The sequence below is a fragment of the Bactrocera oleae genome, chromosome 2 (genome assembly GCF_042242935.1).
Source record: "Bactrocera oleae isolate idBacOlea1 chromosome 2, idBacOlea1, whole genome shotgun sequence".
NCBI classification, from domain to species: domain Eukaryota; kingdom Metazoa; phylum Arthropoda; class Insecta; order Diptera; family Tephritidae; genus Bactrocera; species Bactrocera oleae.
This window is the reverse complement of record NC_091536.1, coordinates 94,374,975-94,399,620: the sequence shown is the minus strand read 5'-3', so window position 1 is coordinate 94,399,620 and position 24,646 is coordinate 94,374,975. Positions and strand designations below refer to the sequence as shown.

At 33.5% G+C, this 24,646-nt stretch overlaps 1 protein-coding gene and 1 long non-coding RNA gene across 2 annotated transcripts in view; one reads left to right on the top strand and one right to left on the bottom strand.

Annotated features, from left to right (window-relative positions):
- Dop1R2 (dopamine receptor 2) overlaps positions 1–24,646 on the bottom strand; it is a 92,958-nt gene that overhangs the window by 24,161 nt on the left and 44,151 nt on the right. The gene's annotated exons all lie outside the window — the stretch shown is intronic.
- The window catches only part of LOC138855861 (uncharacterized), a 129,469-nt gene that overhangs the window by 85,309 nt on the left and 19,514 nt on the right, over positions 1–24,646 (top strand). Inside the window, exon 2 of the long non-coding RNA XR_011394986.1 lies at positions 2,779–2,817. This is a non-coding gene — a long non-coding RNA (uncharacterized lncRNA). The remainder of the gene's footprint in view (positions 1–2,778; positions 2,818–24,646) is intronic.

Genomic DNA, 24,646 nt, shown 5'->3' with positions numbered 1-24,646 from the left:
AATGTCAGGCGTAATTTGCAACATCCTTGCCTGCTGTGCTTTATGTTTTTATTTTATAAATTGAGTTCATATTTCAGGCAGTCAGGTGTAATTTGTCGTCGAAAATTACATGTAACATAAATCTTGAGTATTCATAAAAGTGAATCTTCTTTATTATCCTCAAATTTCTGCTATTATCTGGCAGTTTGAAAAACTGGTGCACTAAAAAGCTAAATAAATATTACAATAATTATATTTTTTTAGTTTGGGATAATCTATGGCTTAATTGAATCATTTCACTCAAGCCAGATGCATTAACTTTTTTCTCTAAATATGAAAAGAGCATATAGCAAGATTATTACTGACGACTCTACATGGGTTCTAAATTAGGACGGAACGATTGAGTCAGTCACCGAATGATATCAAATGTCTGACATTTCATTATTAGACAATAATTATCTTATATTTCATTATTATAATTTTTTTTTTAAATAAATTTTTGTAAGCCTTTTAAACAAACAACATCAAATCAAATATCGAACTATAATTAATCAGAATTTCCCACAAAGAATAACTTTTTAAACATCATAATTTCCCCACAATAGACACATGAAAACTAGTCTAGGAAACTCTTAATAAAAGCGCACACATATTCTTTTGAGTTGGATTTTGCACCATCAAATTTAAAAAAATATTAATATACAGTTTAAAAATTATTATTATTTGGGTAGAACAAAATATCACGTGGTTGTGAGAAAGTTTCTGAAAAAATATCTAGTACTAAAAATTTCGAAAAGCTCCTCAAAATCGAAGAACATATTTTAGAAAACTGTTGCATATGTACTTACTTTTTTTCATTTGATATATAATACTATTTTTAACGAATGCAAAATATTACTCATACTCATAACGTGTCGCAGAATTTTTTGCTCTCAACGGGATATTTTAGATTAGAAACTTGAAAAAATCTAAATTTTTTTTTAATATTTCGAAAGAATTTTCGATTATTTCTTTTTATTTATCAAACCTAAAATTAAACGCAAAGATTTAGCTGTTGCAATGTTGTGGCAAATTGGCCGGTTTAGCTTTGACCTAAAACTTTAAGCGTGTTTTTCTTGAAACTATTTTTTTTGATGCGCTGTTAACGATATCTTAAGTTTTAATCAAATGTTTTACTTATAAATTGACATCAGATGTTTTTAAATATCTCTCTATCGTCTGAACATAAAAAACTGAAAATTTCTTATATGAAAAAAAGAAAAGTGAAAAATTGACATACTCGTATATTTTTGAGTAGCCGCCATTTGTTTTTATACCCTGTCTTAGACAATAAGCCGTGCCATATTTCTTGAAGATATCTCGTCAAATGAAAAAGTTTACCATACGAGCACTTTATTCCGATCATTCAGTTTGTATGGCAGCTATAAGCTATAGTGGTCAATATCGTCTATACAGGTAAAATTTTAAGTAAAAAAGACGTTTAAAGTCTTACCTTCTAAAGCTAACTAAGCCAAAACCCGACTGGCAAGAGAAAATGATTTTTACAGTGTTTTACTAATTGAACAATGTTGAAGTGTATTTTATGGCAAGAAAAAGATTAGTTGTTCGAAAACCTAAAGCTGGTCTAACCCTTTATTATTTTGTGCTATTAACTTATTGATTATAGCTAGTAGATGCTTCACAAAAATAATTGAAATACCAAAATAAGCACTTCCTTATACCTGGTTCACAAGTGACTAATTTGTTTGACAATTTACCGAATTGCCATGACGATTTTAATTCACTCGTTTGCGCTATTATTTCCCTTTTAGCAATGTGTAAATACGCTTTAATTGTTCAGCCATGCCAGCGAAGTCAATTGACGGTTGTGTGGTGACATTCACGCACACACACACACAAACGCACACATATTAATACATATGTACATTTAGTGCATTCGCTTAATTAGCAAAACGTGCTAGGAACATTATACACTGTGAGTATGCCACACCGCAGCCAACTTTAGCAGCCGCAATTTGCAACGCCATTCCGATGCAAAGCTAATAAATATATTTACATAGGTATGTTATAATTACAGTATCATTGCGCAGCCATATAGCATTGTGCAATATAATACCTAAAAGCGCTTACTTACAAACCGCCCACATTAACGGTGTTGCATGGCACATGCAATGCGCTGAATGTTAATGTACTTACACTGCGGCTTCATATGAGACTGCTTTTAAATATAGGTTTTACTACATACATATGTGCCTACACATATGCTTGTTACTACCCATATGTTTATATAACATTGCGGTAAAATTAACGAGACAGGCGAAGTGTTGCATTCCACAGATTAGTTCTAAGCAATTCCTGCTTTGTGCTTCGCAAGCTTTAATTAAAATGGGAATTTGTGGGATATGGCTTGTTTTGTACGAGACGTATGTATATTTTCTTCGTTAACATGTTCAGCACGGCTGCGCATTGTGCAAACAACCCACAGGCTGTGGAGTTGCAAAATCCAATGCTTACCGGGTGGTATTAACTATAAGCCTACTGCGATTAGTTGGCGAGGAAAATTGCTTTGTCAATTAATATACTTTTTTGAAATAAAGAAAACTGCGATTTTGTTAGATAAATATAGGATTTTCGAGACTTTTAGCAGCCTCAAAAATTAGTTACTAAGCAATAAAATTACATTCGATTCTCTTAAAGTTACTATCTCTGAAGTAATCGCAATATTAAAAAAACCTAAATTGGGTTTAATTTTCTCTAATATTATTTTAAGCCAACTATATATTTTTCTATTTCTTACAGGTACTTACTCATCTAGGCACCAATTCTTACACATATAAGGTAATTTTGCTATTTCTTTTAAGTACAAGAATATCGGCTCGTTAGCCTTTCAATTTCCAAACATTTTTACATTACATTCTATCGTCAATAGACTTAAATTAAATTGAGTTATTCTTAAATATCACTAAGTCACGAAAAAAGCACTTGTAATCAATTTAACTTACATATATAATTTAATCAGATTTTACACGGACTGGTCCATTTAAATGCGTATGCAAACCGAATTGGTAAAAACCGTTTTTTTCTGTTCGTGTAAAGTTTGATATTCATGTTTCAACTAGTGGGTGTTTGGCTGATGCTTGTTTTGCAACCCGAATAGTTTGTCTGGCGATTTTACCAAGGCGAAAAAATTGACAACGAGTTTTCTTGTAATTTTGTGTGAAATCAAGCCTACGAAATCCTTAAAAATATTTCAGAAGTGTTAACGGGCGTCTAATTTTTCACGAACACAAGTATTTGAGTGAATGTCGTAAAATCATCGCAAACATGCACAACTCTGTTAATGACGATACCATCGAAAAAGTTATAGCAACAGTGCTAGAACAGTCATATTGGCATCAAAGTAATAGCAGAGGATTTAAACGTCTCCTGTCAAAATGTGTGATATTTTATTGAAACTAAGTGGATAAGTTTTTCTTAAACTTACGTGGTTTAGCGTTGAATATGTAAGGAGTTGGTGTAGACCTTGGTCTAAATCTCATATCCTTAAAATATTTAATTCCGTTGCGCACGTTGACGTTTTCGACATCAACTCAATATATACTAAATTTAGCATCTTTGATGGAGTTTATATTGCATATAATTCATTTGAAGATGATTCTAATATATCTAAATAATTTTAGCTGACTCGAAGTAAAATATAGCAATTAAACTAAGCAAGTCTAGGACCTTTAAAATAAGCTGATATAATACCAAACTTGATTGTTATTCGTTTAGAATTTCGTCTAATAATGAATGCTGAATTCTTTCGGAACATTTTTTTAAATAAAGTTTTGCCAGCACTGCAGATATTTTCTCTGCTTTGATCCTTGCAAGTTGCAAGAGTATAAAATGTTCGGCTACACCCGAACATATCGCTTTCTTACTCGTCTTATATAATTTACTGCTGTACATAAATATATGATTAACCAACCAGAAACACAATAGTGTGACCACTAAGCACATGTAAACAATCTGCACAGTCACTTATGCAACCAACAAGCCAAATCGTCTGCGCTCAACAACTACATAATTTGTTTAAAGATGCACCTGACACCTAGAAAAACACTGTAAGCAAAAAAAAAAGAGCATTTGCCATCTCTGACAGTCGAAAACTTGATGAAATCCTTGGAATGTTTGTGTTTTTTCGCCTTAAAAAGTTCAAAAGCTTTTATATCCTTGTGCGTGCTCAAATGCCAAATGGCTGAAGTGTAAATAACGGAAAATGACATATCAAGCAAAACATTGCGGATAACAACAATATTTCGTATGCTCAGTTAGCTGCTGGAGACAAGGATACGCTGTCGCACTCAGCGTTAAGCCAGCTAAAGCAGCATATGTGGCAGTTCTCAAAACAAAGATTAATGTTTATGTGAAGATAAAAAGGGGGCAATATTTTTTAACATTTCTGGAAACTAAGCAAGGGCTTAGAGTGTGTCGGTTTTTCTAAATGCAATTGTGACATTCAAATAAAAAAAAGTAAATTTTAACTTCTCCATATTAGACAGACGTTCGCTTAGTATAACTTAGTTCTAGTTTAATAGCAACCGCTTATAAGTCGATGCCGAGCAGCTGAACATCTCGATTACACATTGATTATTGAGTCCGATTTTTTTTTAAAGAAAGTAAAAAGTAAAGGATGTAGTTTTGCTGAACTCCTCACTTGACACAATTCACAATTGCTATTTTAAGGTTCTGGGTTTGAGATTATAAATATAAATTTAAGTGTCACTTGTAGTGTGACAGCCTAAAACAGGTGACTTTTGAGAATTACGTAGGTTGCATTATATATTTCGAAATTTGGCAACACTAGTGTTGCAATCTGGCAACTCATAAATTTATCGTAAGGTTTGACATTTTTGATGTTGTGCGTACTCAGAGCGTTTTGACATACGAGTGCTATTTGTGTTGTTTACAGTAATTTAAAATATTCTTCTCGATCAAAAAATCGAACTAAATCTCAAAACATGCGATTATTTTTTACAACTTTCTCCATCGAGATCGGAGATCACTCCAAGACGAATTTTGTAAAGGTCAGTTGTTGTTCCGGAAACTATTAATGCTGTGCGCAAATTGATATTGCAAGATCATCATGTGATCTATCGTGATAGTGAGGAAACTATAGGCATTAGTAGGACCAGCAAACATTTAATATTGCATGAACATTTCATTGTAAAAATTTGTTCACTTTGGGTCTCCTACAATTTGTCAATTGCTAAAAATAATACGATAGCGTTGCGTCTATGACATCGTGACAGGTTATCAATCATGTATTTACGCGCATGAGACCGGAAGTAAACAACAGTCGCCTGTATGGGTGTCCAGATGAGCCAAATCCAACAAAATTTGTTTGCGCACGAAGCAGAAGCTTTGATAAGATATTTTTGATGACTAAACTTCGTTTTTGGTCTCTAATATCGAAGTATAAAAGACAGTCTTTGTAAAAAAAAAAAATGTATCAATTGTTTTACAATTTTAAAGGTATACATATTTTAAAAATAAAAGCAAAATTTTTGAGAAAAAAATTTATGTTTATTTTTGGTTAGGTACCGATGGCACTAAAATAAGGATTTAAAAAAAAGCTGAAACTTTTCCAAATTTTGGTGGTTTTCCTCCTGCCAAATTGCATTTTTGATTAGTTAAAAAAACTCGGAGGTCATTGTATGTAGCAGTATAAAAAAAATTTCATAGTAATCCGATCATTTGCCTCTGAGTAATCACTAAGGAAATTCGAAAAATGCTGTTTAAAAATAAACTGATTAAGCTGAATGAACTGAGCGGTTACATTTTAAGAGGTGTCAACTCAAAAATTATTTGAAGTCTTCATTAAAAATTTTAGTGTTATTTTAGAAGGTATAGATTATCGAATTATGCAAAAAATAAATATATAATTTTTAAAACTTTCACACCAAGTAAGCTTGCTTAAGGTTTTTTAATGCAATTCCAAGATACAATTATTTTAATAACAAAAATAAAATCCAAATCTAAATTATTCGGAATGAAAATTCAAAATTTTTAACTTTTGCTTTTCTTGCCTATTAATCCCATTCAAGCTACATCCAATTACACTTTTTGTAGACATGGATACTTTTTATTGTAATTTAGCTTCGTTCTAATCTTTTCTTTATGGCTATCTTAAATGGCTCTTACTGTAGGCAGCGTTCAAATTTTGGCTTACGACACAACTAAAACCTAGAAAATCTAAAATATTAAATATTGCCAACTATTAAGCACATCATTATTTATTATCTCTTCTCCATAAGTTTGCTTCTTTGGACTGAAAATGTAGTGTTATCCGTTATATAAAAATAAGTAAATAAAAGATACTCAACTCCTACGAAATCGCTTTGAGGAACTGGAAGAAAAAGTAATTTCATAGAACACTGTGAGAATTTCAAATTGTCCATTTGACTTCGCTTTAACATATCAAGTTTGTGTGTTTGTGCTTTTAGATTTCCTTTTTTGTTTGTTCTTCAGTCGCAATTGAACTTAACATTTTTTGCATTTTATTATACTTACTAACACATACTCGTATATGTATACTTTCATTTCAAATCGCATTCATTTATTTTTATTGCTCTGTTTTATTTCACTTTCTCATTGCAGCGCCATTTTTGCTTTAACTAGTTGAGCTTTCACTTTTTTGCTGTGAACTCCTTGAACATAGTTCGCCTTCGGCCTACATCAATTCTATCTATACTTTTTGCGCTTTAATTTGGCTTCTAAGTATTACGGTACATTTTTTTTAGCATTTCTTTTCGGCTTTTTCTAATATTTTGTTGCTTTGTGTTTGATTTCTTAGTTTTTTGCGATGTTTTTGTGTTGTTTGTGGCGTCAATGTCTGCCCACTTCAGTTCGTAGCACTAAAAATAAATTAATTTCGTGTTTCTTCTACGCACTTGTTCAATTTGATTGCTTTGGAGGCGTATCAGTGTCAAATTGTTGGGCAAGTGAGATTGTGGTTGTAATTGTGGGCGGATAATATTCTGTTGAGATAAACGCTCTTTAAGCAAAGGAATAAAAAGAGGGCTGGGATGTGCACAAAAGAAGAAAAAAGTCCTCTTATACATGCAACATACGCATTGGGAAATATAAATACAGGCATGTAAAAAAAGCAACGAACTCGTTTTGGCATTTTACAACAAAAAAATACTCTAAGATTTGGTTGTTATTGGCAACTTTGAATTATATCATAAAACGCAGTCTTCATCTATATCAAAAGCATTCGATTATCTCTGTTGTTATGATATATGAAATTATACTTGAAAGCTAACTGATCATTTTTTATTTAGATATCAGACTTAATTAACAGTTATAGATGGCATAAAATCACATGATTGTGCTAAAGTAATACACAGATAAACCAATATATGCTGCGTAAATCTGACTGTAGGGATATATACTCTGACATTTAGTACATGTAATTAGAGTAAGAAGGAAATCTTAAGGAAATCAATGAAAAAGTATACATGTTTTTGGTAAAATTATATTACAAACTATATTAAAAGTGGCATAAAAGAAATATACCAAATTACAATACATTAAGTATTAACATTTTGAAATTTTGTTATTTGGATAAATTAAAAAAAAAGAAAAACCGCGTTTTTTGACTTGCAAGTGACTATAATCCTTTAATAGTAACCGATGTAGCTATCCTTAAGCATTGCTTTTATCTCCATACAGCAATTTTCTTATATACACATATGTTAATAAAAATTAAACTGCCCTTCGGCAAGAATATTTTCATTTATATTTTTTTACACTAATTTTGTTCCCACCACCCACCACAATATAAACAAGCTGCTTGCATAGCTCGTTATAGGTAAAAATGATTACAAAATATTTTTTGGGTAAACGAGCGGTTTGCCAAAAACAAAAAAACAATAAACTACCAGCTTATCAACACGATACTCCCTGCTGCATATATAGTAGTAATTGAATTCTGTTGCAACAAGGTGAACGCTGCAAAGACTTATCACTATTCAGCAAGTTACGGTAAACTCTTGCAGGCTTAACAGATATTAGTTAAGCGAATAAGCACCGCCTGAAGTGCTACATGCCGTTAGATTAGCACCTACCAAACGGATCAACCAACCACTGGCAACTTGCTGTACATGTATGTATGGCTGTGTGTGTATTGTTGTTATTATTATTTCGTTTATATCTCAGATTAAGCTTATAAAAATATTGTTTTAATAGATATTTTGCCTTTTGGCGTTGCAACGCTTCTCTTCTTTTGTTGCATCACTTGCAAGCAAGCAGCATTACTCGCAGTTAACGCCAACACTCATACGCCCTGTAGAGACTACCCACTGTGTGCAAGTGTGCGTGTGGCTATGTGTTGTAACAAGGTTTCACAAGCAAAATTGTGCAGGGAAGTAACATTAAGCTTTACTAAAATAAATGTGTGCTATTTATTATTGTTGTTGTAGTTGTTGTCAGTGCTGTTTTTGCCACCGCCTGCTGCTTTTGCAAACAACCAGCTGCCATTTCAACGCCCTTTGCTTGTCTTGCTGCCTGCCGCCTGCCGTCGGTGCTGCATTTACTCTGCTTGCTCGTGGTTCATTTTCTTATTTTCGTTCGGTGTTGTTGTTGTTTGTAATTTCTTTACACTGCAGCATGTAGTAAAATGCAATTTTATGGGCACACATACAAATACACTCACATTTATACTTATATACATATATATATATACTTGTATATATATGGTATACTATATGTAAGTAAAAGTGCTTGATTCCAACGAGTTCTATAGACTTCTCTCATATACATATATATTTGCCTGTGTGTGTATGTGTAAACAGTTATGTGCAAGTAGGCATTCACTGACCTATTAATAATAATCTAGGCACATGTCCTCGGTAGTCTGGTCGAGGCAGCAGCGTAAAATACCAATAAACACGCAACGGAAGCTGTGTAAAACAAAAATTGCTAAAATAAAGAGACAGAAGAATGTAATCACCACACACACACTCACTCAAAAACACTCATATATATATATGTATATATGAAGAGTCTTCACATTTTTATTTACGTTGTAGACTATAGTCCAGCACATATTTACCACGGTATACGTTAGCTTTTTTTATTTATTTAAGTGAAAAAACTCCTCGGGCTTGAATGGATGAGCGCTTAAATGTTTAATATTAAATTAAAGTATTTAAATTAGATACTATATTTGGTAGAGATTCGGGTTAATTCATTTAGGCATGTAACACTCAAGTTGTGAGGCTGATAAGGCCACAGACAATGTAAGGATTTTCTTCTTTTAAGTGTAGGAATTGGAGTATTCACCCATTTTTTCAGTATGGATGATGTAATAAGCTGAAGGTGATTTCACCATTTATTCAAGTAAGTGCATCAAAGAATCGACGGTGATTTCTTCTTCTTGGTAGCAGTTTCGTTTTGACACGAGTTTCCGAAGACTTCACGACCTTCTCTGAGAGAAAAGTAAACACCCCAAAATACTTCTGCAACATTTTCAATGATTCCGTAGCCGTGATTCCATTGAAAATACAAAATTTCAAGCAAACTCGTTGTTCAATGTACTTTCCATGGTAAAAATATGCGGACAAACTTTTCGATTTAGATACAAACAGCTGACAAATATATGTAAGACTTCACTTATGTTAGTGTGAAATTTTACATATACTTGTATATTGCAGGTTGTACCAAACATCAAAAAAAAAAATATATATATATATATATATATATATCTATATATATCAGTTTGGTCTGTGCGCACGATTTTAATAGACCAGTTTGGCTCAAATTTGATCAGATGCTATTGCCATTTCTATGTCAAAGAACATGTATCATAATTCCTGGTAATTCTGTTTGGACTGTCACCCATATAAGAGATATATTCGCCAGATTTAGTAATAGCTTTCGGTGGAGAACTGCTTTGGAAGTAGTCTAATTATATTTAATATTACTTTGTATATTAATTTAGCAAGTTTCTGTTTAAGTGTTCTGTGCAAACTTTCTCGTGGTGATGTGAGTCCACTACTCCATAGCGCTGAATCTCTCCTTCTTCATTGCTGCTTTCGGCTAGTTTCTGCTTTGTAATATTGTTGCAAGTATAAAAACAGTTTGACTAAACACTATTTAAAGAGCTTTTAAGTAATAAGGTACATAGTTGTGGTTTCTTAGCCTGTTGTTGTTAATAGCTTTTCTAGTCGGTAGTTTACTATAACGTTGATATTAAATAAATAAGTATTCATTTTCATTGATCTAAATCTTAAGTGCCCGAGCTGAACGTTATTAAATGCTGTAATAGGAAATTTATATCCCCTGTCTTATCTTATACTTTAAGCCCAGAGGTAGTTGAATATTTCTTTTATTATATATTTACAGTATAATTTTCTTAAAATAAATAAATAATAAATCATCTAAATACCTAGCCATAAACTTATGAATAATAGCAAATCTGTTAGTCACTATTGGGTCACTGTACTTTTCACAGAGCACACTTTGCTTTTTATTATTCTTCTTATCTTTATCTTATCTTACTTTTTTCACTTACATAATATTGTAATATTGTCTATACTTAATTAAATTAGAATTAGCAATTTATGCATATCATGTGGAATTTGTGAATCTCTTTTCATATAATTATGAGAAAAAAACAACTTATTTTACATTTTACCTGCATCAGATTGAGTTGTGAAATAATAACCTTGTCATGTTGACTTTCATGCTTCATGTGAATGCCACATGTTTATGGGTAATAGTGTGAATGGAAGCCTTTTTCTTTTGGGTACGTTATAGATACACCATGGCGTATGAGTAAAGCGTGTAAATAGTTGAGGTGCAAGAAAGTAGCCGGTAGGCATGTAATGTTTAAAGTAAATCTGGCACATTAATGAGTTTGCGAAAATTTCAAATAAATAAAAGGTTATCGGAGATCAGCAGAACGCTTGGTGTCATGATTTTTTATGATTATTTGGTTTAGAAAGGTATATCGAAATATATGTTAGCTAAATAACCGCATATAGGCATTCGATGATCTTTATAAGTAAGATTAGTTATAAATACAATACGATAAGATAGGAATTAAAGTTATCTGTAAAATATGAACAGTTAATAATAATTTTCTTCGGTTTAAACTCAAACTAAATTTCTAGATTGGCCAATACAGATGAATAAAAAATTCAGACATTCAATTCTGTCCTAGAAAATAGTCGAGTTGGTCAAAGAAGTTTTAATAGGGCGAAGAGATAAAATTTTAAAATTGCATAGACATCTTAAAAATCTGTACGAGTTATGTTAAATATTATCACAACTCTGAACATAAACTGGCAACGGACATACCTAGTGTGACGGCCAGAAAAGGCGAGTTTTCGGAATTCAAAAAAAAAATACGCTACTAAAGTTTCGAAAAAAAAAAGTTTAAATACTTTTCGAGTTACGCGCGATCTCTGACGTGCTTTAAGAAGGTACTGCACTGCTGTTGAAATCATTTCTCCATGGATGGAACATGAAAAAAAGGCAAAAAAATCTCTCTATTAAATATTGTCCGCACAATCAGTTAAGGTCGACATAAAAAAAATCAAAAATGAAAAATTTTCAAAATTGCTGAAATTTTCAAAAATTTTAATTTACCCAAAAAATTGGGTGTTTTTCGTTGACAAAATTTGATCGAAACTGATACGTCATAGAGTACTATATACAAAACATGGCGACACAATTTGTAGTGTTCGAAGCATTTGTCGCTAACTAATTAGTGTAGCAAGTTCGAATGCTGTTTCGTGCAAAACGCGTATAAAATTAAACTGATTCAACTGAGTGGGTACATTTTAGAAGATCATGATATGATATTTTAGCAGCATGTGAGGAGTATCAAACATCACTGTACTTGCATATTCTTTTGTAAGAAGAGCCATCTTTAATACAGGATGCTTAAATTATAATGGTGCACATTAATTCCTCAAACAATATGAAGTGTAAAACAATTGAACATCAAGTGAAAATAACAATGTGCTTGATTGCTGTATTAATTGAAGGCGACGACGACGAAAGACAGCTATTAATATGCTACGTGCCGTCTAATTGATAACCACAACACACTCAGCTGGCAGTGAGACTAATACTGTAGAAAACAATATGCGAGCAGTATACCAAAGGTTGCTGGAAATTGTGGCAACCAATAAATTGCTGCAAAATCACTTACTTACCAACAAGACTTACAGCTTACACGACAACTGCGCGGGCGACAAACAACACGGCGAGCGGTGCGAGGGCAGCACACGCGGCAGTCGTTGAATGAAATATGCAAATCAGGTGTCATCCATGGGCAGAGACCAAAACGAGGCGCTATGGAAAATCGAACGATCGCCAAAGGAGAACCAAAAATAACAACAACAAATAGTCCATTGGGAAAATAAATAAACAAATTTAATTCAATTACACCATAAATAATCAACAAACGGATAGGATGGAAAACTAACGGTGCTGTTGCTTTTGAAAATAGATGAGAGCTTTGAATGAAGCGGTTTTTGGGTTAATAGTGGAAATAGTGTGCTGTCGGAAGTTTGCGAAGGTGTATGCATATATAATTTTTATGTAGTATAGGCATGTTTGTATACTATTTGTATATTAGGGTGGGACCAAAAATACTTTTACCTTTTTTTCCTTAGATACTGTGTAAATATTGAGCTCTTAATAGTAATAATAACAGTTGGAGCATAGGGATTTTTGGTTTCCTATATAAATAACACCTAAATATTTTTTTATATATGTACTTCTACATATACATATGTTAAATATACACATATTTGTTATCTAAAGTCCTCATTGTGCTTTTAACTTACAAAGTGGCTGTGTATGTGTGACTAATCGTTAATAATATCGATATTAAAGCATATAGTTAGGCGCCATAAGCCCAATGACCCAGTTGAAGGCAGAAACGTTGATATACAACATATAACTGTATAATATGGAAACTGATACAAAAACAAACAACCAAATCTGTTTTCTTTCATGCCACACAGGTATGACCCTTACAACTAGAACAACATTGACAGTAATTTATTCCCTGATGACATGTTGCACATAACCTCATGGTCTACAAACTATCACCATTCACTAGCGCCTATGCGCTGCTCGGCATGCCCATGTATCGGTGTTTGTTCTTTTATCCGCTGAATCGTTTGGCGCTTCGTTAATTCAGTCATTCATACATTTATATGCTCGCTCGCTATTAAACGTGTTTGCCGCCAGAGCTGGCTATGCTCATTTCTTTATTTGTTTGTTTGTGTTGGTGAATGCTAGTACAAGTAAATACTGTTGAATGCTCGTATTTTCGTAATTTGAATGGAGTTGTGCTGAGCTGTTAGCGTGCAGTTTATGTTGTTGTTTGCAGCGCCAGCATGAACCAGTGGTTAAAGTCCGGTGTGATAGTACACACAGCCCTACAAGCACGCTAACACACACTTGCAAAGAAATAAAGCCAGTTTCCGTGCCATTATCCGCTATGGTCTGCTACAACAGATGTCCGAACGTCGCGCTGGCACACAAACATCTGCTAAATGCAGGCTTGTATGCCTTTGTAAGTATTGCCTAGTAAGTTGTTTGTACAGCAAACCCGCTTATTGAGGTGTAAACCAATCGTAGTCACGTGCAAATTCGATAGGAAGACCAGTCACAACAGACAAATAAAAACAAAGTTGAAATGGGTGTCACAAAAATGAAAGCGACAGCTATAATAGTATTATGAGAGCTCAGTTACAGACTGATAGCAGAGATACAAATTATTGCTCTTTAGAACTCGTTTACCATTCGTGAAAAGATATATAGTTTGTTAAAAAATCACTTAACTTTTCAAGAGATGGAATTACTTTCAAGTCGAAATTCGAGATGATTTTATTAAACTCCTCTAAATTTGTAAAAGTACGCAATAGATATAAAAGAAAAGGTAGCTATTCCATAAAGTAAGTTTCCCCAAAACAAATAACTCGCGAAACCGAAACCACGTGTACTTCCCATATGACATCCCTTTTTTCCACCGAATTCCTGCACCTTATAATAGAAATTAATAAGGATATTGAAAAAAAAAAAAATACTTGTAGTATCTTTAATGTTTGCCATTTAAAAAAATGTGGAAAATAGACTGCAGCTGTTAAAAACGTCAGGTAACAGATAGGGACCTAGTAGGCGACGCTTTACAAAACATATCCAAAACACAAGGGAACGCAATACCTTTAATAATTAAAATCGTACCAACTTATTATTAAGTAAATGTAACTCCTCCCTGTTGAAATTTTTATTTCTGTAGCTGAGCAATTTTAGTTCTCGAGCTGTGCAAATTTAATTCCGCACGTATACGCATTGCGCTCTTCACGTCGGTATTGCTCAATTTTCTAAATATTTAATTGAAATAAAGTGGAAACTTTCTAATAAGAGCAGGAGAATAGGAACAAGACGACGGAGAAGAAGAGGAACCAACAGACGTTAAGCTATCATCATCATCGAAGCTTGAACGCTACTAAGTTATTAGATACCTATTATAGAAGCCGATCCAATAATATGGCAAGATATAAATAAAATATAGAAAGAGTTAAGCTATAATATTGGCAAAATAAAAAACGCCAAAGTAAGTTAAGTAAGTAAGTGATAACTACTTTTAATAATAAATAATTGGAAGGCACTTTGTATATTATTATGTGCTCATGTGAATTGTATGTAGCAGTTTTCGATTTGGCATTTTTCTGCTAAAATGTCAAATTATAGCTACTAAAACTTCAAATCAACTAAAATTGTTTTGATCCGAACCTAAAAATTTCTTTATCAAAGATGATCAAAGATGGGTTCGTAACACAATTGCGAATGCGCCAGAGGCATGTTAGAGCAGGGTTGCATTGCAAGTGCTGAAATAAAATCAGTCAGAAATATTTTCTGAAACAGTCTTTACTTAAATGTCAAAAGTGAAGGGGCTAAAGAAAATTATTAAACCCCCCTTGCTTTCGTCACAACCTAAAAGCACGATTTAAGATAAAATTTCCGAGAAGAAAGAAATTTTGGTATTTCGAATCTTTGGACTAAGAATAAAAAAGAAATTAAATAAGAGTTCGTCTAAATGTGTTGTTTTTATTTATATACTGTGTTAAGTATAAGGCGCCATAGGTCCACCAATTTTCACCAATATCACATTTTATTTTTATGTTTCTAACAATCCTAAAATTGTCACCAAAGCTATTACTGTTTTATTTTCATACATCACTTTTATAGCTATCGTGCTTTTGATACTAAATAAATTCAAATGAAATTGGAATACTTCTAACATAGTAGAAATGGGTCAACTATTTCATTCACAATAAAATGGACAATATATTCAAAATGCTCAGTGGAATTCACGATTTTTCCCTACTTTTATGAGTTTTATTTAAATATTGCGAAAAGACGACAAAAAACATATAAACAAGTAAGGTTGGGCTAAATTTGGATGTAACCGAACATTTCATACAAATGCTACTTGCCAAGATCAAAACCGTGGAAATACCTTCAGGTGCATAATATTTGTTATATGAGGTCTAAGGGAAATTTTTACCCGATTTTATTCATTATAAGCTCAAAAATATTAGAATAACACATCTTTATCAATTTTATTAAGATAACTCACAAATTTGCCGGTATATGTGGTATAAAGCCAACCGGAAGTTCGAAAATCTCTCTATTATGTATACAGAGTATATAGAGGCATACTATTGCTAAAAAAATGATTATCCATTTCTATAATATATCTCACAGATTAACCGATATTTGCGATAAAAATAGAATCGCAATTAAAACTGCGATCCACATATTTGGAGGCTTGAATAGTTTTGATCTGATTTGGACAATTTTTGGTTACAAGCTGGTATAACTTAAAGGCAATATTCGTGCAAAGTTTAATTTCGATTTTCTCGATTAGTACTATACTGCAGTGTAAAGGAATCTAATGGAATTTCGTTCGATATAGTCCGATTTCGCCCATTTTAGCATCGCAACATGGAAATTTTAAAATAATGGGACATACCGAATTAGGTTAAAATTGGTCGGATAGATCTGAAGATATATTATTTCACCTAAATGTGGTGGCCCATCGTCAACTTTGGACACCGGCTCCTACAAAGCTTCACTTGTACCATCCCAGCTGTAAAATTTAATATCTCTGACGCATGTATTTATTGATTTATCACACTTTTAGCAGTCCTTAAAAAACTTTTTAATAAGTTTTTGAACCACAGATGCACCCACTCACGCAGTTCGGTGTACTAAATAACAGCCGTTTATCTTATTGTGAAGCTTAGTTATGGCACTTTATAGGTTTTCGATTAACAGTGTTTTGTGGGCGTGGTAGTTATCCGAATACGTTCATCTGCAATAACAACCCTTCGTGGCTGCAAGGGAACATGTGTACCGAATTTCATCTTGATATCTCAGTTTTTACTAAAGGTATCGTTTGAACGGACGGACAGACGAACAAACAATCACTCGGACTTCCACTCGCTTCGTCATCCCGATCATTTATATATAATATATAGAACTCTATATCTAATTCGATTAGTTTTAGTAGATGCAAATAACCGTTAGATGAACATAGCTATTATACTCTGTAGCAACATGTTGCAAGAGTATAAAAAGCTATAATATTAAAAATACCTCAAAGCGAGAAACACTCTTTATTTGTTCTAAGCATATCGCAAACATACAAGGGTGTCTAAAATTAAAGTAGCGGTATTATCAGCTGGAGCTTAGGCAGCACTCCTTGTCACCCATCAAAATGAATTCCAGTCACATCGCGATTACTGGTATATATTTGTCGCGCGGCGTCTGGATAAGAGCAAACACTGTCAAATTGTTGGAAAATGTACATATGATCATAACGGTGTCTGTGTGTTTGTATGTGTGGACCATTAAATATGCTCAGTGCACATAATGTCGTCAGCCTTCAGGCATTCCCCAAGGCTGACGAGCTGCGAAGCATAACTAAATGCCACATTGACACGCTTCTACGCGCTCTCTAACATCGGTGACAGCGACGTCGCCGGCGGGGTCGAGGGTGCTCTCGGGGCGGATGTAGATGAATAGCGTGAATTGACAGCCAATATAGTGATGGCAAATGTGTGCGTCTATGTGTGTGTTTAGGCAAATATACTGCTGCACACACCTTCCCCATCACCACACTTTCCATTTTGTTGATAATTTCGAAATAATAACAGCAGCCACAAACGCAAACATAGGAAAAGTCTGCTGTCAAATATCTGAAAGCTGTCGTCGCTCGGCGTAGTTCGTGCTGGGAGGTTCGTGGCTCACTACTTTTTATGGTTAGATCCTTTGTTATGTGACCTATTGCATTCTTACAGCACACGCACGCCCACACATACATAGTTTTTTTTTACTCACTCTATCCGTTAGAGATATTGTGGCATGTTGATTTTGTATTTTTTGCACAACTCGTCGCTGTGTTTTAGTGTGTCATTTGTTATGCGCAATGTCTGGGGGCCAGCTCCGGTGACGGCATTGACATTGACAGTAGTCATACTCGTTTAACGGTAGTATAGGCGTCATCTAACGTATGCTGCGTCAAGCGTGTCCGAAAGGCTGATGGGGGGTGAGTTGCTTTGCCCAGCACGTTTTGCAAATAGCAGCAAACGCATAAATAATTGCGTCGCTCGCCATCAACAACAGTCAACAGCAACAACTGCGGTATTCGCCCGAGTGCTCTAAGTTAATGTGTTGTTGCAAATTCACCAGTTTGAGTGGAGTGTAGCCGAATGTAACTGTTGTATGTGTGGATAGCTGCTTTTTGTGTGTTTTAACATGTCGAAGTTTTTAACACTCTGAAGGAAATATCGGAGGCTCTATAAAATAAATATATATATATACAAATAATTAGTGTGATGAGCTGAGTCGATTAAGAAATGTCCGTCTGTAGCTGCTCATTTATCGTAAGCATCGATATCGGACAAGCACATAGCTGCCATATAAACTGACCGATCAAAATATTGTCCTTGTTTGGAAGAAAGAAGACAAACTGAAAACATCTACAATAGGTTCTTTCACCTCTATTGCCCAGTTTTTGTGAGAATGAGATTGAAACATTTGTCCAGCCGTCTTAACAAGCTTTTGTAGCCTCAAAGTGCTGCATCTGTAAAAGATCGTATTCTGATCTAGATCTGGAAGTTCTTGGCATCATATATGACCGGCGTTCACAACTGTCTAACTGGGATACTTCGTGATCCTTAGCACGATGACATAACATAAAAAAGTTTACATACAAATAATTTATTAAAAAATAACGATCATCTATTTAGGCTTCATTCTTGCAAGCGACATTTTAAAATAGACTCCAATTGTCTAAAAATAAACAGTTTTACTTTTCCTGCCATGTTCCGTAGAAGTTTCTTTTATTAACCCTCAAATAAAGTATCACATCACACCGTCGGTATACTGACCATAGTATTATCTTTAAATTTATCTTAATGAGACTGTAACATGTGCATCTTTAGAGACATTGTACATCCGATAATGGAGAAATCCGTAATTATGTCAGTCATCAGCTCGTCGTAATTGTCAGCCCTATATCATGTATCCAAGTAAATCATGTACTATTGCCTTAAAACCGTTTCAAGTTTTTTTTCTCTTAATTGCTAAGTAGCCTCGGAAAATTTTTTTTAATCGCCTACAAAGATTCCAGCTTTTATTTTCGCATGAAAAAATTCTTCAATTATTGAAAGTTTCGGACCCATATTAATATTGCATTGTCCCACTTAGTAATCGGTACGTACCGGCCAATGTTTTTGGCGGTAATAAGCAGCATCATTGCTACTATCCCTTGAGCAAAGATAAATGAAGGAGTATTTAGTATACCCACCTTGCATCAGAGTCAAAAACCACACAATCTTGATGTCTCCAATACATTCCCACATTTTTTCCATATATTTAATTGCCGTTAATAACATGTTAATACTCTCGTAGTTTTCTTTGAGATATATGGAATGCGTCAATGGCGTATATGGAAATTTATTCCCATTGTGTAGTAAAACAACTTTTAGACTTTTTGTTGCATTATCAATAAATAGGCGCCACTCAATTGTATGACAAGGAATAGCTTTCACGTCATAACATAAAGAGAATCTATCTTTCCTACCGAAGAATCATGAAAATGTTTTATACAATTTTTTAATGAGTCTCTTTTTAAACCAATGAAATCTGCTGAGTTACTGAGACGTGGTATTTTTGGTTCACATTCCAGAAAAAGCGGGAAGACCGGCATTATATGGGCGCGAAAATCAAAAAAGATTAAATCACTATAATTGCTTGAAAAGCAAATATTTTCGATTTGTAATCGTCCTTTCCCAAATATATTTTATTATTATATAACTGGAATATATTAAGTAAAACCGGTTATTTTTTGTTGAGTGGTGTAATAATTCTCTAGCTCTTTCTACAGCGATTCAAAAATATAACTAAATAAAAAAATGTTTAAATATTATATTTCGTTAGCCGAAAGGGAGCTTTTCTTAGTAAGTATAACATTGTGTGGTTTTAAGTAAACCTATATATATATGAGAGGTTGGCGGATGCTCTCCGAATTTCGTCATACTCATATGGTAATACCAGACAAGCTAACAAGTGAGAGAACGCTACTATAATTGGATGGCATGATTTGATCGTTCAGTTTGTATGGCAGCCCACATAGCGGTCCGATATCAAATAATGAAATCGAATTCTGTATAAAAAATTTTTTTTTTATATTTTTCTCTAAATTGATATAGACTTTCAAGCCCGATAGAAGCTTGCTTTATATTCGCTATAATTTAAAAATCGAATGCAAGAATTAAATTCCTTTTAAAAGCAATAATCTTTATACTCGCAAAAAATAACCTAAAGGATTAATTTTGAAGTTAGTTAAAAATGCAATAATAGAGGCTGAAAGAATCATCAACTCGCCTAGTTAAAACTAATATTGCACTAAAGTATTATTAGTGTCACCACAAGCTAACACTACTACAAGTGAAATGACTCGCAAATATATATATCCAAAAGTATAATACAGCAACATCATCTCCCTATAATTTATAAACGGAAAATACACCCATAACGCCACCAGAGGTGTTGGCACGTACGAGATTGCAGCCCTCGGCAACTCGTGCGCTTTGCATTGTATGTTAGCGCCTTGCACATATGTATGTACAATACATATGTCAGTATGTGGCTTCACACGTCCACACATTGGCACGCATTAGCATCTTGTGCACTCGTAAGTCTATTTACTGACATTTACAAGGCAAACACCAGCTGCTGATGCACTGCAACCGAAGCAAGCGAATGCCAATTTAAGTCAGTGGCGATGCATAATTTGCGCCTTAGTTCGCTTCGAGTGTGTAAGATAGCGTTCAATTTTTCATGCCTGCACGCAACTCCCTCGGCTGCCCTCGGCTGCTTACAATTGTGGGTATATCTGTCACTCCGCTGCTGCACATGCGTATAGGCACTTGCATGTGCGTGTGTGCGTGTAAAATCGCATATAATCAGACAATAGTGACAAGGCATCAACGTTGAGATGCAATTATACGCCCCGTTGCGCAGTTGCAGTGTGTATATGCATGTATAAATATTTGCATACATATGTACTGCGATAAGGACCTGAAGAAAATGGGGCAATTTTTTTACCAGTAGTAGAGATTTTCTGTTGTAGACCAGGGTCGATAATTTTTGAAACAAGAAAACAAAAAAAAAACACAAACAATACAATAACATAATCTCGAAAAGTGGAAGGTTTTTCTCGATTTGCGGAAAAACTACAAGTCCTATGGAAATAATTGTAGGTAATAAAAAGATCTATAACTTTTGTATTAACACTTTTTTCACATAAATTAAAAATTTTTGTGAAAAATTCAACGAACCAAGTTTTTTTTTTTTTTAACTTTATAAAAAATTTGTTTCTTTCACTAATATTTTTGAGTCTCATACCATAATTTTTTCATGTAAAATATTTATTTTTTTTTCTTTATTTCGACGTAATATCGGAAAAGGAACCTAATATTCAAACGAAAATTCTCACGTCAAATTATCTGCTTTAAAAAAGGGCTTTTTTTCTCTAAAATCTCTAATTTTTGATGTTGTGAAAAAAGATATAAATTGCCGTGGTTAGTTTCACCAGAAAATGTGAAAAGCGACCCCACTAAACGATCGATTCAAAAGCTGCTTTTTACATCTGCTTCTCCGAAATAACAGGTGAATGAAATAAAAAAGCGGCTCTAGTGTATCTATCTAGGTGCACATCTTAAGAAGTAGGAAAAGCTAAGCTGCGTTGAGTAAATAATATGTGCGTCAATTATTGATGTATTGTGCCACGATTCATTCATTTTATCGATATAAAAAGTATAATTCTGTATACTGTTCCTGCAGTGAAGTTTGGCCACTCGAATATAATATTTACACGCCATAAAATTCATTTTCATCATTTTTCATTAGAAACAGAACTTCGTGAATGGTAGTCGCTTCAGAAGACTTCAGTTCTTAGATTGTATTTTGAATTATTGATTTACGTTCTCTCATGCTTAATTAATATAATATTATAGCTGAAATGGCGTTTCATATTAATTTCAGAGAAATTAAATTTTGTGTTCTAAGTTTTCATATTTAATTTATTTTTTTCATTCCTTAAACTACCTCTCTGTTCTGTTTCTGTTTTAGTAACGAAAATTGTATGAACATACAATAAAAAATTGTTATTGATTTTCCTACTGGGTATTTAAAAACATTTCGAAAGTTATGCTCTACACCGTTACCAAGTTTCCTGCAGTGGATTTGTGCACTTGCATGTTTGTGCAAACAAATACGACTTGGCAGGTGTTTGCATAGCATTTGCATGCATTATTTTTCCGCTACACCTCAAGCAGTGCACTAACTATCGAGAGGTTATAAGTGAGGAAGGTGAAGATGGAAGATAGGGAGGAGCAGGGCGGTATGTTAAAACTTCTCCCCACCAATCGTGTGTTTATTAACGTCAAATTGAGTGAATTTTAAACATCCCTCACCTCGTCAAGCTTACACGCTTTTGCGCTGCTAAATTCCGCCGCGTTAGCAGGTGTTGCTTCAGCGCACAAATTACTCATTCGCACAGGTGTACCAAACAAATAGGAAATTTATTTCATTTTTTTACGCGCACATATCAGCATAAATCATTCGCCAAGCTATACATATATTTATTTGTGTACTTCTACACCAACGGTAACACCTTTCTTACCTGCAGTTGTGTGTGTGTGTGTGGTTGCGTGCGCTACTGCTGCTGCTGCTGGTGCTAATGTACACGTTCCGCCATTCACCGTCAGCCGCATTTCATTGGCAATAAAGTCGTATTAAAGTAATTAAAACGATATACACAAACACTTCTTTAGCACATACTTTCAAGCATTTATATGCACACGCACACACATATATATATAAACTGTAGACCTCGAGCATTTTTTGTAGTTGCGTTGATTTGTTAATAACCGTAATGCGAAGTGCGCCTAACAAATAGGTGTGTAAAAGTCGAAAAGGCGAAAGAAGTGGCAAACGAAACGGAATACGCATTCTCAGCACTTTAATTAACTGCCATTTAATTGACGCAAGCGGTGCAAGTGGCGCAATTGACCAAATGGGACATGTGCGTATAGAGGTTGGGACTCGCCTTACGTTTCAAGTCATGCAAACAATTCATGTGGCGGCATGAATTTATATGTCTCTTATTTATGTATTTATAATGGCTGATGGTGGTGTATTGTGTAAGATTAAAATGTCAAGAGTATACATTGCTACAAATTTATGTGGACACCGCTGTTGGCAGTAAATTAAGAGCACCTGAAACTCCAATTTATAATTCAATTAATGTCGAAATAATTTAGTTTTATAAGAAATTATATTCGTAAAAAAAAATTAGCAAGCTGTAATGTAAAGAAGTAAAACGCTACGCTCTTCTTTAAACTTGATGTTTCTAGAGTACCATCTGACAAAAATTGACCCGAACAAGTTCATACACTCATGAACTACGCGCGCGAACCGAATCGATAAAAAATGTTGAAGAATTATGCCAAGGACAGTGAACGCGGTCCCCAAACTTATTTGGTGAGATTTTTCTGCCGCTAAACCAACAACAGCATACTAATATGTGCAACTCATTGTAGTATTATAAAAATGATAATTTAAGAGTTCTATTTGTGGATTTGCTTTTGTTTTCATTTTATGTTTATAAGATCATTTTTATTATAATAAAGTGTTTAAGCTCTCATTTTATTAATTAATTTCATTAATTAATTTCTCTTAAAAAATTGTTGTATAGAGCTTTTCGCTATCAAGGGTCTAGCTCTCGAATGATGCAAGTATTTTTTGTTTTTAAACAAGAAACAGGGGTGACAAGCTACAAGGACATGATTGCTGATCTCATACATGCGATGATGACTTAGCAATTAAGTCAGCTATTAACGGGAATTTTCTATTTTCAATTGATATTGTTCTCCTCCCCTTTTTTTAATCATTTGTGCAGGTGGTGCAGTGGTCATTTTAAAAATAAAAATGAACCAAAAAATTTATATAAATAGCTTTTTCATAAAATGATGGGTACACAAAGTGTATGTCGAGTTTTCAAAAATGTTTGAACTTAATCGATTATCATTATTTTTAAATATTACAAATAAATATTGTTTGGTTCCTATGATAGATAAATATTTAAATATGGAAAAAATTTCGAATATTTTTTTTAATTATTAGACTAGAATACATATGAGGTACGATTAGAAATTAATTTGTTTTATGATTGAGGAAACGCTTCAGATGTGCGATTAAATAACTTCTAGTTACCTTATCGTTATTTTGTCTCTTAATACTGGATAGATGAGATAGATAACAATCAAAGATATCTTGCTGGGTCGGCGACAATATCTAAAATGTGTTTTGTGGTTTGAAGATCTGCATGTAAAGTCGTGTGAAAGAAATATCTAGTTGATTGATAATTGAGCATACATTTTGATCAAAATTGATGTGTAAACTAAATTCCGAACTGAGAATATGAAATTATTAAGAATTATGCGAGAATATGTATAGACTTGTACGATAGCAGCAACTGATAAAAGTAAAAGAAATTTATTCACTTTTTAGTATGATAAAGTTTATAAGTATTGTATACACGGTTGCAAATAATGCATTAAAAATAATTTAATTAAAACTAGAACTTAAATTTTTGGTTTTTTAATTTTGAAATTCCAAATACGGGATTGACAAAAAAAAAGTTAACCCCAAGCATATCATTATACCTTTTTCGCATTTGCGTACTTCGTGTTCAACTATTTAGAACTAAAACTCGCACAGGGCCATCACATACATTACTTAAGAGCACTGGTTGGCAAACTTACACATTCAAAGTAAAAAATAACATTTTCAAATTGCAATCTTTAATCATAAACACAGATTTTTAATTTTTAATGACAACATCAAGATTAAAAATCTAAAAATCTATTCTGAAATCTGAAAATCTATTTTTTATTCCATAATTTTTGAATTAAAAAACTCCATATAATCCATTGTCTCTGCCACCGAAGTTACCGTTATATTTTTTATGCTATAAGAAATGCACCTGTGAAAGCTATGATAGTTTCGATGTAGA